The sequence below is a fragment of the Anoplolepis gracilipes genome, chromosome 4 (genome assembly GCF_047496725.1).
Source record: "Anoplolepis gracilipes chromosome 4, ASM4749672v1, whole genome shotgun sequence".
NCBI classification, from domain to species: Eukaryota; Metazoa; Arthropoda; class Insecta; order Hymenoptera; family Formicidae; genus Anoplolepis; species Anoplolepis gracilipes.
This window is the reverse complement of record NC_132973.1, coordinates 5,581,763-5,595,747: the sequence shown is the minus strand read 5'-3', so window position 1 is coordinate 5,595,747 and position 13,985 is coordinate 5,581,763. Positions and strand designations below refer to the sequence as shown.

The following is a 13,985-nucleotide window of genomic DNA, read 5'->3' as shown; positions in this document are numbered from 1 at the left end:
TCGCGCGTAGGGAATGTACAAAGTAAATCCTCAATTTCAACGAGTAAAAACTACCCTTAAATTTGCTCTCATCGTGAATTCCTTTCGTGAAATAAAAATTGTTTGCGATACTCGAGTACATTAACGTTTTATTGGATACTTAAAAATTACGGCGGTCATTATTTCACATATTTCACATAATTTTACAATTGCTCTACTGTGCAAATATTATTATAAACTTGGCGGTCTTTGCACAGAGGTTTTTTTTATCCTATTTCCTAAAGTTGTGTATTTGTAGAAATCGAGAAAATACATCAAGATATAGAGAGCAAGAATTTTTATTGTATGAAAGATTTTTTTCATACGTATGCACAAAAAGATACGCTATCACAAACAAACATATGTTTGAAAATAGACGAATCCACGATCTCATCGGCGGGCAATCGCCGTCTCAGACGTGACACACAGGCCCTTATTTCGATACGAAATATTCTCATGAAATATTCGTATGTTGCGAAAACGAACCGTTCACAGAACGAGTCCTCATCAACGCTGAAGAAATCACCTGGCTATGAATAATGAACTTATCTACAGAATCCTCGTATCTCGAGAGTTGAACGAAAGTTGTACCGGGCTTGTCATACTCTCGAACGATGGCGTTCGACGGTTTTTTTGCTCGTAACCAAACGGAAGTCTGAGCTCGAGTTCAATATCGAGAACAAGATGACGGACGAGAGAAGAGGTGAAAGAAACCGACTGTACGAGACATACTGTATTACATATATCGATTCGGTTGGCTGTTTGCGAGCAGCAGCTGCCTTGTTAAATATAGACCGTGGAACAGTTCAATCTCCTTGGGTGATCGGAAATATCGCGGGGAAATATCGAGCTCTAGCCGAGTTATACGAAACGATATACTCTTCTTCCATGGACACACGACACACAGGACATTTTCTTATACTTGCATGCGAGAATCGCGAAAGTTACGATACACGGGTCACCATGCTTATTTTATGCAAATATCTATTTACAAGACCTCTACTGCCTCGCCACAACTACAAGATTGCAAATATTTGTTGCATTATGGCGTCTATAAATTTCGATAATCAATAGTGGCCGGTCCATTGCTTACCACACGCGGTCACCATGTCTATTATATATTGTCCATTCTGTTTACGTGTATACGCTACTAATCAATGTAGACGTATATATTGCAGCTCTGTATATCATATAAAATATATATATATATATATATATATATATATATATATGTGTGTGTGTGTGTGTGTGTGTGTATATGTATGAACAGTTTATATACACAATGAGAGAACTCGAAGATATACAAGAGGCGCTCTAAGCTTGACTAATTTTACGCATAATTCACAAAATGGTCGAGCCATCGGTTAAACATTCAGAACTTTGTAAACATGGAAAATAATAAATAGATGTTTTGATTGTGTTTGTACATGTAAGACTAGTTCAGGAGAGCGGAACGCGAAATTGATAAACTGATCGATAATATTTTGCTCGGACTAGCCGTCGATCTCGTTCTGCCAAAATATAAAATATTTTTCGGTCACCGGTATATACACATGTTTGTTTATACACTTGGATTTATAAATCCCGTAGTCGCGTCTCGTTTCGATCGTTTGCGAACGTTCAGCTTTAAGGAGAGACCGGGAGCTCGCATTTCCGTGGATGAGATATCTTCGTCTCTCGTGTCGCATTGTTTCCGTGCTATTACTGTCGGGCCGCCGTGTCGACGACGGGCGGAAATTAAAAGTTCGCGATTTGATTCGCCGCCCAACGTCGCATAAAACACGATATTTTCATCTCTGACAGCTGACTCGCGAGATAACTATGTACGAAATTCGATTAATAGCGCAGCGTGAATAATTAACGAGTTACGACCAGCTGCGTAAAACGCTGATAAAACGAGTGTTGTCAATTATACTCGCGCGATTTTTTTTTTTTCTTTTTTTTTTAGAAAAATCCGAGTTACTTAAAAATGTTTTTCTCCTCGATTTAGACAAAGTTTTTATTCTTATACGGTACATTCGCAGTACATGCTCAAAAACGTACTTGTCTTGCACATCCATGCAAACAGTTGGCAACGATTCTGTTTTACATTCTCTACGACGGAATAAGTCGATAATGCTCTTCCGAAGAAACAATAGTGTTTTCCAGATATCACTTGCTTCTATATTTCTCTTTTATTTTCTCTGGGCTCCGATCATCCTTACATATGGTTTCCTACAAAACGTTACGGAATTTTGCAGCGAGCAAGCGAGCGACTCGGTTGTTGTGTCAAGGAGAAATTTAATGCAAAGACGGCACGAAGACAGGATTCTGATTCGTGCACGAATAGCGACGACTATACGTAAAGCCATGCGGTACATATATGTATGTATGTATGTATGTACATACAATCTCGCTGCCAGCTACACCTGATCTCGAAGCAAAACGCTACGGGAGATCGAGGGAACTAAGCTGCGCTCGCGCACGCTTGACAAGTGACGCGGATCGTTTCGCAGCTCGGTGAATTTCACAATTCCTTCATCTTGCACTTTGGATCTTCTAACATCCGCAGCTAGACGAACCGATTTATCCCGAGAAACCCTACAATTCACGCGGGCCAAGTTTAATTATCAAGCGAGATGCTATAACACTCTCTCATTTACGTTTGGTATATTAATTCGTGTAGCCGGGAATTATATATATATATATATATATATATATATATATATATATATATGAATGCACATACACACACCGTCATATTTGATAATTCATAACGCCGCTTATGCGGTGTTATATAAATTGCGTTCGCATAATTTGTAGCATGACACGCAGTTATTGGTAATGCACTAGACACGTTACCTCAAAACACAGTTATCTCACGCTTCGATAAATATTGTACAGATAAATGATGATCATTTTGCATTTATTTCATCAACAACTTTCGTGGGAATATGTACGGGTCTGTGCACTGGACAGATTTTGACTGAACTATTGCAACGGAAAAATTAATATTGCTATTATATTTTCATATAATAGCAATACAAAAAAATTAAAATGCTTCCACATTTTTTCTAAAAATCATAATTAATTTAATTTTCTTGAAAAAAAAAAAAAATGCAAAAATGCTCCATAAAATGCGCATACACCTATACATGTATGATACATTCTTAAATATTAATAACATAAAAATTATATTACAAAAATGAAAGAAGTATTAAATTTTTTGTGGATATAAAAATCACTAATTAATAAAAATTTATATATTATACAAGCATGTAAGCAGTGTTAACGTTTCGATATATATTCGACATTTTTTTATCTCTTTTGTTAATAAAATTTTATAGTTTTTTTTCCTTAAAACGTGTCGTAACTAATGTTTTCAATCACTTGGCGAAAGCAATATTATATGATATATTTGATTAAAAGGGGAAAGAAAAAGAGAGAGAAAGAAATGGACGAATCGTGGCTGACCATTTACGATTCTCACTACTGTGGTTTTAGACGCTTGACGTTTACGATTGACCGCGCAAATTGCGAGCATTTCGCTGCATCTCTCTCTCTCTCTCTCCGCTCTTCGTCCTATTTCGGCGGGCGGGAAAAAATCCTCGACGTGCGTTAACGCGCGTGGCATACACCCGAGTATAATTCGGCACTCGGGGCGGCTCGGCAATTTCAGAACGCCGTCGGAGAGACGCGTTCAACAATGGCGCGGTAATGCGAACGTCAGCCGTCAACTACTTGATTGCGTATTGTTGTTTGCATTGTACGGACCTGGCTTGGCCCGGCACGGCCCGCGCGTACAATCACCCACTTTCACGGAACATCCGCACTGCCTCTCGCGCGAGCAAACTAACCCTCCTACTCGCCTCTTTCATCCCCCACCCCTCCCCTTCTTCTCATCTCACGAAATCTCTATTCCAGTAGCAGTTTCTCAGCTGCTCCGCACGTCCTATCTTGTCCTCTTTCGCTTTTTCTCCGCTTTTTTCCGTCGTGATCTCGCGTCTCCTTCTCGTCCTGTATTCCACGTCCTCGGTTCACCAAGGAGCGCCCCGTGTCTTTCCGCGTAAAGTCATTCTCCAGTAAAGACATCGCGATAGTCGACGTAGCTAAAGGCCAACCCGCTCGTTTCTCCGCCATTAATTTAAGCCCCTGCTCGGGTTGTTTTCTCGCAAATTTCCGCTGTGTTGCCTTTATTGTATTAGTTATGCTGATATACGTGTAAAAGGCGCTTTGCATGAGATAAGTACGCGCTCATTTCGGCAAAATTTGTCAGCAAATATAAGAGATCTGATTAATATAAAAAAATCATATTATCGAATAATTATTATTATAATATTAGTAGATTATGTATAAATTAATATATATTATCATGTAATATATTAATTGTCACGATACAATTAAACTGTGTAAACAATAATTATAAACGAGATTCTAAGGATGTGTAAATACATAAATTCAAATTAATTATAACAGAATATTTTTTTCTTACAAAAGTATTGAATTTATCGTAAATAATACAAAATATCGACATTTTAGCTTTAATAATTCTTGATTCAATTTTCCTTAAATAGTTATAACACAGTATGTATTATGCAATAATCTATAAAATTATCTTGTTCATGATTCTTCTCAACTCAAATCGTGGTCTCTGACCAAAGTTATGACGACAGACGATGTCTATTCACAATAGTGCGAATCCTTGTCTACTTATAAGATTGAAGGTGCATGTAAGCTCGTACATATAAGTGTACACACGTGCACACGTACGGTACGCAAAATATGCTTTTGGAAGAGGGAAAGAGACAAGAGAGAGGGGGAGGGAGGGTTACAGGCAGTAGCATTTCTCTCGACATCAAAGTAAAATGATCCGAGACACGTCTTGCGGGCATCACCTTCAGGCGATTACATTTGAGACTCGCGCGCAGGCCCTACGGGGGAGGGGGGAGGGGGGCGAAGCTGAAAGAAAGGAGCAAAAAACGCTATCCCTCCCCTCCACTTGCCCTCTGTATTCTCTCCCCCTGACTCCATGCTCGCAGACTCCACTGCCTTTCACTCCGGTGTACCTTCTCGCGCCATGATAGCGATGGTGATGTAAGGTTTAATAAAGCCCCCGGGATGTCGCGCCACGTTATGCATAGTATAGCGTGCGAAATTTATGTAAACACAGCCATTCGTCTCGTAGAATCGGCTGACTCCCTGTCTCTCTCTCTCTCTCTCTCTTCCTCCTACATCACACATCTCTTGACATCCCTCGCGTAACCACGGCAGGATTAAGCTCCTTTATGACTTTTTAATATTGATCTTTGCATCTCATGACGGTCGTGCGACGAGTACCATATGTGGTTGATCGCGAAACGATTATCTCCATCTTTTCGTCGTTATCACCGATGCAGCGTTATACTATAACGGCAACTGGACGCTGCAGCAATTATTTTCGATATACGTCACTTCAAATTTGATATCTTAATTTCGAAAGAATTCTAAAATAAATATTTTTAGCTTTCTAAAATAAATATTTTTAGCAAATCGTATTTGATATCTTAATTTCGAAAGAATTCTAAAATAAATATTTTTAGCTTACTGTTTTTCTCTCATCTTAACATCTTTGTAATTTTAATCACAGCTGTGACTCTTTCCATCGTGAAAATAATAATTAATCAATACACGTTATAAATAACAAACAGGATATATGTATTAAAGTTATCAACATAAATTATTACGAAGCCATTATAATTACATTAACCGTTGCAGTTGAGAGTTAAAATTCATCAGTATACATAATTGGTATTCGAAATATCGAAATAGTTTTGCAAATTAATATCGTATAAAATATATATCTGTAATTTTATGTAATTCGAGGAATTATAATAGTATTCATATTGCGTCACTCAAATTTTGTTGCATTTATTTCGGTACATTTTCTTTCTCTCCTTGTTAAACAATGATTATAACAAATTAATTTTATTTTTTAGTAAAGACTTTTTTGCGAGACGTATATTTTAGAAAGGATGAGAATAACATCGATCAATACGACATATTACAGATTCTATTTGTAATACTTACAACGTCACAGACTTTCATACTACTATTTCTCTGTGTGTTTTAACAAAGATATTGCCGGTTCAAGAATGCACAAGAAGAGACAGCTGCTTTTACACGGTCGGCTGCCAAGCGGACGCGAATAATATACAAGGAGCGACGAAACTGCGCCGATATAATATGCCGAGAAATACTGCGTTTTTCGCGCTCGTACTATTTCTTAGTTTCCACGAGGAACACGCAGACAAACATACGGAGAAATTGTAGTAAATATTTGGCTTGCGTTTATACTAAACATTCTGCATTTCCGTTTTCTTTGCGACGGTCATATACAACGCGATGCATTTCCGCGTTGTAAGTAGCCCGCAAAATGCTAAATCGCGCGCGAAATGATTGAGGACGAGCATTGTATCTTTCTCGTCTATTGTATCCATCTATTCCATCGACTCTTAATGCCCCCCTCCCCCCTCCCCCGGGTATGAATAATATATGTAATATTTTTAACAAATTTTATTTAAATTTCTGAGAAACGTTCGATATATTTCATGAAAAAAAATTATCAAAAATACATTACTCCAATTATTCATTGGAATTGTATTACAATATGAAATAATATTCGCGTAATTACTAGTGATGTGTGAATTATATTTTTTTCTTTTATTTTTATTATATTGTTTTATATTTATTTGTTTTTAATTGTAAGCATTTATTTCTCTAGTTTTAGATAGAATATTCTCGACAATTTCTCGATTGATATTATATACATATATCGTAAATATTTTCATCTATCCTTCTTCGTGCAAAAGTCGCAGAAAGTAATAAATTAACGAACGGAGGTGATCGTAAGATTTAAGAATTAATAAGAGCTCGATATATTATCACGCAAGGACACATAATATATTATTCGTGGCGAGACAAAAGCTACCCAAATTGCCTGCGATCTTAGCCATTCGCGGAAGAGTCGATCTTACGTGGCGCGGCGGCCGCGGGTTGGAAACTTTCTGATTTAAAGCTATTCGAAAAGTGGCCGACAGTGTCGGTGGAGATATTTAAAGTTCGAGTCGTCAGTAGTTGTCTATGAGCGTTCTTCCCGTCTCCCCTTGCTCTCTTTCTCTTTCTCTTTCTCTCTTTAGCATATATCTTTCCGTTTCCCCTAAGGCTGGAATACGGCGGAAAGTGGGCGCGCTCCGAGTTAGACGGGACAATGGAAACTTGCATCGTACGTTAGGCAGCAGACGTGCCGTGACACACACATGCCCGGGTACCTCGGCGACGGCGGGCACCGTCGACACAGAGAAGAGGCGAACCCCGGTAGCCCGGGGATCATGCTCGGGGACCCCTGAGGTACACGGACATGCTCCCTCGCACATACACATACGCACGCGCGCATGGCGGCTCTCTCTCTCTCTCTCTCTATTTCTCTCTCTCTTGTGTAGAACGATTTCTATAAGGTGGAAGAGAGATAGAAAGAGCCCCGGTGGCAGGAAGGGACGCCGCGGAAATATGCGCTGCCCATTGTCTGCAAATATTAATCGTCGACCGAAGTTCGAGTTCGGCCGTCGTCTCGTCTCACCCTTCGGTGCAGCCCCCGTGAAACTCGAGAGCGCGTTCTTCTCTGCAGATCTCTCTTCTTCCACCCGCCCCGTCTTACCCCCCGCCGTCTCTTCTCGTTCTCTCTGTATTAAAATATCCTTGAAGGTAGGAAGGGGAGATGCACGGTGAGGCGGAAAAGAAGGATCGAATGCTTTTGCCGCATGTAAATGGGCTTGGTTCAACGTTTATGGACATGCATACGTAGACTAGGTCGAAAGCGGACGTTTCCTTTTTTCAAGTATTCTGCAGTCCTCATCGACTATTATAATACGTCTGCTTCGACGATACTTATTTCATGAAAAAAATTTTTAGAAGAACATTTACGCGCGCCCTTCGTGTAGTATATATAATCCAGGCATAAATTTCGACGAGAATTTCGCGAGAACGATACTATTTATTTTCTCCGGTTACGAGAGGTAAAATGAGAGTGTAAGAGTTTTGTCCAAGAATATATTGCTGGAAATCGTAAAAATGGAATTTTCGCGACTATTTGTACTTCTCGGATCGTACATCTCTATTTGAGACGCTTCTTTCAAACCAGACATGGTGAGACCGGGGATTTACGGTTAAAATTAATAATATCTCTCTCTTTGCTCGCGCGACAAGCTAATATCCGTACAATTTGAAATAAAATTAGCATCTGTATAAATTTAGAAAATAACGCAAAAAATTTTCAACCAGTATGTTTTACTTATTTTTTATACACGGAGAAAATTTTATATTAAAGATTACTATGGTATGTTAGTAACTGTGGATCATTAGAATCATTCCAAGTTAAAATGTTATGTAAAACTGTAAAAATTACGTCAATTTTTACAGTTTTACATAGCATTTTAACTTGGAATGATCTTAACCCCTATTCCGTATTGGTGGGTCATTTTTGTCCGTGATTTTTCTAACAACGTCAATTTCTCGAAAACAAATAATCATAAAATAATATATTTAAGTAAATTATTTTTCAAATTTATTATTTTAGTCTTTATTTAGAATGTTCAAAGAAGGTACATACATTTTTACAGATTTTTTAAAACACTTTTACATATTAATAAACTTATCGAAAATACGCTGGCCCATCTGTACAGTTAGAAGGTGCCAAAAATAACAATACGGAGTAAGGGTTAATGGTCCACAGTTACTACATATCATAGTAATTTTTAATATAAAATTTTCTCCGTGTATATAATTATAATTAAGTTATAATTAAATATCACAATCTATTGACAATGAAATTGTATCCTCAATTAATTTCAATAGATTACAGCTTATTATTACGTAACAAGTTATTCTTATGTTATTATTGCACGATAAAAAAAATTTATCTTTTTATTAAAGCGATTATTAAATCGTTAAAATTTAGTATTTAATGGAAGCTAATGAAAGCAAGGAATTCAGGAAGTAAGGGAAAATAATAATGTAAAACAAGCTACTACGGAAAGTGATGATAGATGAGATGATGAATCAGGCAATTATAATTCCGTAAAGTCGGAAAATGCATACGTCACATACATTATCAATCAGTCCTGGCTGCTGATATAGCACGTACACTTTTTCAAACTTATTAAAACACAGACAGGTGTTTTAATCAATGATGAACGTATGTATTATGCATATCTACTATTTTTACATATATATCGTATTAATCACTTGTTTACTAAAAACATATCGCAACTGTCGATAAAATTCAACATTTAGGAAGTTGTTGAGCATTAAAAAAATGAAAATGTTAAAAAAAAAAATATTTATTTTAGACAAAAGATTAAATTCAACTCGAGACGAGAGGACACATTATGGATTAAATGACAAGTTTGATGAAAATGTGACAAATACGTTGCAGCAGAATTGCACAATGTTGTTAATCTCCATACAGCTGTTTGCGCAACTTTGCGAATTTCCGTTCTAGAACTCCTTCCACGGCTCAACGAGCAAAGGTGCATCCGAATGGATACCGTTTTAACCGGAAGCGACGCTAGTTCGCCCAACACGTATTCGAACCGGTGCGACGCCGTGTATTTGAAGGGAAATTAATCCGTGGCAATTACATCAACGGCACTGCAAAGGTCGTGGAGTTAAGTCGCAGGCAGGACACACGGTTACGCCATCGTGAGAGACATTTATGTAAGAGGAGAACGAGAGGTATGTGGCGTGTCTCTGGAAGATCCTGCGCGATCTAATTCCGTTCTAAAGTAACCGGGCCTCGGTATACTGCAACCGCAAAGCCTCTCTCTACCAGTATATGACCCTAGTCGAGATCGATAAACTAAATCCGTATGTGTGCACGGCGTGTATTCGAATCGCGCATTTAGCAGCTGAAGTTAAAGCGCAGCGTTCGTTCAACTTTAGTATCTCGCCGATGATAAAATAGTGATGGCTGAAAATAAATTCTTTATTTTATTTTTTATATCAGTATTCACCAACGAAATTCTTAATTTTTACCATGTTTTTGTCTTTATCTAAGTTTTTATCTAAGAATTTTTCCAATCGAAAGATGTTAAAATATCGCTATATCAATTGTGTTATATTTTATTAGAAAAATTTGCCAGGATTATTTTACCGTTTAAAATGATACAATATTAGAATCTGGATGCATATTATTAAAATCGTGGAAGCTACTTTCAATTTTATGCTAAATGAAGCTTCCTCTCTCTTTTTCTCTTTTCTTATGAAGTACAACCGCAGGCTGTCGATCAATGAATATTGAAAACCTGAGAACGCGCCCCTTCGCATCATATATATATCTCTCTCTCTCTCTCTTTCGCTCTCTCGCTTATTTCTGTATACCTCACCGTGATCTTTATCCTTGTCCATTGTAAAACTAGTACGGTTTTACGCGATTGAACAGCGCGAGTCCGGGCTTGAACGCTTCGAGGTATGACGTAACGGAGAAGCATCTCTCAGGAATTTAATAAAGAACCAGCGCCGCGATCTCTTTGTTCTGAACAATCGTGTGTAATGTGTTCCCGGGAAAGAAAAGCGCGCATCGAGTTAGGAGAAGTCGAGAATTCTGCGGCGAATTATTACTCGTGCCCGAGTTATTCACCGCCGCAATAACGAGAGTGGCTCTTAATATCTCCAACGACGAGTATCCCATAGTCGCAGTTTACGCGCGATTAACGCTCGCGAAATTATCGTCGAGAAACGCGCGCAATAAATGCGCTCGGGCATAAACTTCGCCTCGTGTTTTACCTCCTCATGGATTCGATAAAAATTCTTCCAACATTTCCAACCTACAAACTCGCAAAATTTTTTTTTTTTTTTTTTTTTTCAAATTGAGATATTCTCGCAGAGAGAACCTCACCTCGTTATTTTCTTAAACACACCCCGACGATTTCTTCCCCTTTCGCAGACACCGGCGTTTCTTTAACGACGTGACCGTTATCGCGGCGCGAGCGTGATCGCAAACATCGGCAGAACCGGCGATTTACTTCGCGAAAGCACTGAACCGTAAGTGGACGATTACGATTTGAATAAAGCATACGTACGGTGTAACTTAGCGGCGAGAAGGGGGCGACCCTCGCCTAATTCTCCTCTGAAGCCCCGACCGCTAATGATACGGCGATACCGATCCGTTACAACTTCATCCCCTTTGCTTGGCTGATAATAATAAGCCATTAGGCGGCGCGTTCCGCGAGTTATGCGAATAATCGATGGATGTTAACACGCTAACGCACTGCCCGACTGCCAAGAGGGGATGAGAGAACGCACGGCAGACCGAGATGGTGGTCGGTTGTACGTATATATATATATATATGTATATATATATATATGTGTGTGTGTGTGTGTGTGTGTGTGTGTATACCGCAGATTGTAAATCATGAAACGTTTCGTGCCGAGCCGTGATTCGCCCCGAGGTGTGCTACCGATCTAACGATTACTGGCCACGCCAGAGCTAAGTCCGCTGCGGTGGAAGGCCGCGCATCCGGCGCAGACGGTACGGCATGGGAAAGTAAGTCCGTTTGGAAGGAAGGAATTACGTCGGCTATGCAACGCAACCAGGAGCTTCTCCCGCATCGTTCCGTTTGCTTCCTCCTTCCCCTTGCCGACAAAATGCATTCTCGTAATGCACAGTAATTATTTGCATCATTGTTAGTGTCCTATATACAGTTTGAACCGTATATACAGTTTGACCGCATCTTGAATATTATTACTCGTAATGTTATTCAAGATATATTAGTAAATTAATAAAAATATGCATTGGTTTTTTTTTTCAATGACAGATGTAACCAGATATGATGTTGAAATTCGCTCTGTATATATTACTGACTTTGAGCTTTTCAAACGATTTATATTATGTATCGACGTAGAATGTCCTTCGCGAGTGTCTCTATATTATTTACTGTCTATTTAATCCGTCAATTTATATATCAATCTATTTAATTGTTCTGTTTAATCCATCAATATACAGGGTGTTCCCAATTTAAATTGCAAAACTTCGGGAGCGCGTAGGGAACTTAAAAACTAAGACACAAAGTCCTTTAGAGATTTGTTCGTTTTTGTTCGATTTTGGAAAATTGCAAAAATTCAATCTCTCATCATCAGTTGCTCTCTTGAGTTAATTGGCATCGAATAAATTTCTGCTTCAAGCTTCCTTACATATTCTTTTACAGCTTCTTTTGTTTTTCTTTTTGCAATTTTCTCCAAAATCGAGCAAATCTCTAAAGAACTTTTTGTCTTAGTTTCTCGGTCCCCTACACGCTCTTAAAGTTTTGCCATTTAAATGGACACTCTATATATTACTTTCTCTTAAGCATATATACATATAAATTAACAAGTTAAATTACATATTAATTTGTAAACACTCAAAGAATGAGAGCAATTGTATAATAACTTCATTAATAATAAACTTAAATATATAATCGCGATATCCATTAAATCTTAAATAACTAGTTACTAGTGCAACAGGATTTTTTACTGAAAAAACAAAAATTATTTATACGATTGACAAGTAGTTTATGACACAAAAACAATTGCATGTGACTTCACTAATAAATTTAAATCTAGACGTGACATTTATATAGTAAATATGTAATATTTTATATAAAAAATCAGGACAAATTGAGACGTTCACGCTACATTTTATTTAACCCTTCAACGATATTTTTTAGCATTCTTGCCAGATTGTAAATTGAAAGTGTTGCAATAGTTCTACAAAAAGTTTTATGCGTAAAAATTATTAAAATATTATATTAGATAATTATATAAATTAGATCGCCGGAGACACTGGACATAAATGAAATTTCATGTTATGCCAACGTCTCGATTTAATTTGTTTAATAAATATTGTAATAATTTTTCACGTATCCCTTTTAGAATTTTGTTCAAAAAGTATAAGTGATTGCAGAACAATACAAAAAAACGAAATCTCATTTAAAATTAATAGAACAATCGAAATATGAGCGTCTCATCTCACAATCAGTACTTGTACTTTTGACGTCTCGGCTAATTTAATTTGTTTAATAAATGTTCTAATAATTTTTATGCATAGAACCCTTTCTGAAAATTAAAAGCAATTATTTAGGCTGACATGAAGTTTTATTAAAGTTGATAGAACTAACGAGATACTATATGACCAATATTTTATCTCGATATGTATACGCTTGATGTTTCAGTTCTTCTATTTTGTAATTTGTTTAAATATTCTAATAATTTTAATGTATGAAATTCTCTCTCTCTCTCTCTCTCTCTCTCTCTCTCTCTCTCTCTCTCTCTTTGGAAATTAAAAGCGAGTGCAGGTTAACACGAAGTCATTAATCGATAGAATTGTTGAAATATTTCGTTTAATTTGGCAATTTAACTTGTTTAATTAATATTCTAACAATTTTTACGCATAGAACTTTTTATATAACTATTGTGAAACTCTTAAGTGCTTAAAGTCCGGTAAGAAATCGTCGGCAGATAAAGTGAGACGCAGCGTGAACTTACAATAAGCGTCTTAGTTTGTCCGGAGCAGTTTGTTTTATTTGATGTCCAGAATTATTTGTTTAATTTATGAAAAATTCTAGACCTATTAAAAATAAAGTCAGAATTCTCAACAAGTTGTGAGTTTCTACGAAGTAAAACGCCAATTTCACATAATCAGTCAAACAAATTATGCGTTTCAAATATGTATATATATATTTTTTTATATTTAATATCTTAACATAATATTGATATGGGGTACATATTCTTTATAATTATTAATAATAAAGGAATTAAAATTTTATACAAATGAAAAATTATCTTATAAAAATTATTCATTTTTTTCAGTACAAATCTAACACTTGAAACTTAAAAGACTGTTTTTCTTTCGTATAAATGAAAAACATTAGAAAATATATGTAATAAAAAAATTTATTTTAAAGAAAGTTGTATTAAAA

At 36.9% G+C, this 13,985-nt stretch overlaps 1 protein-coding gene across 9 annotated transcripts in view; it reads left to right on the top strand.

The window, feature by feature from the left end:
• LOC140665025 (uncharacterized) overlaps positions 1-13,985 on the top strand; it is a 196,793-nt gene that overhangs the window by 154,329 nt on the left and 28,479 nt on the right. The window contains exons 6-7 of one of the 9 annotated variants that reach the window (XR_012046532.1): positions 8,965-9,226; positions 9,381-9,485. The exons of 6 other annotated variants lie outside the window; for them this stretch is intronic. The gene's annotated coding sequence lies outside the window, so the exon portion shown is untranslated. Of the gene's footprint in view, positions 1-8,964; positions 9,486-9,532; positions 9,766-13,985 lie in introns of those variants that run through there. 2 more of the 9 variants (XR_012046536.1, XR_012046531.1) reach the window with 2 other exon arrangements.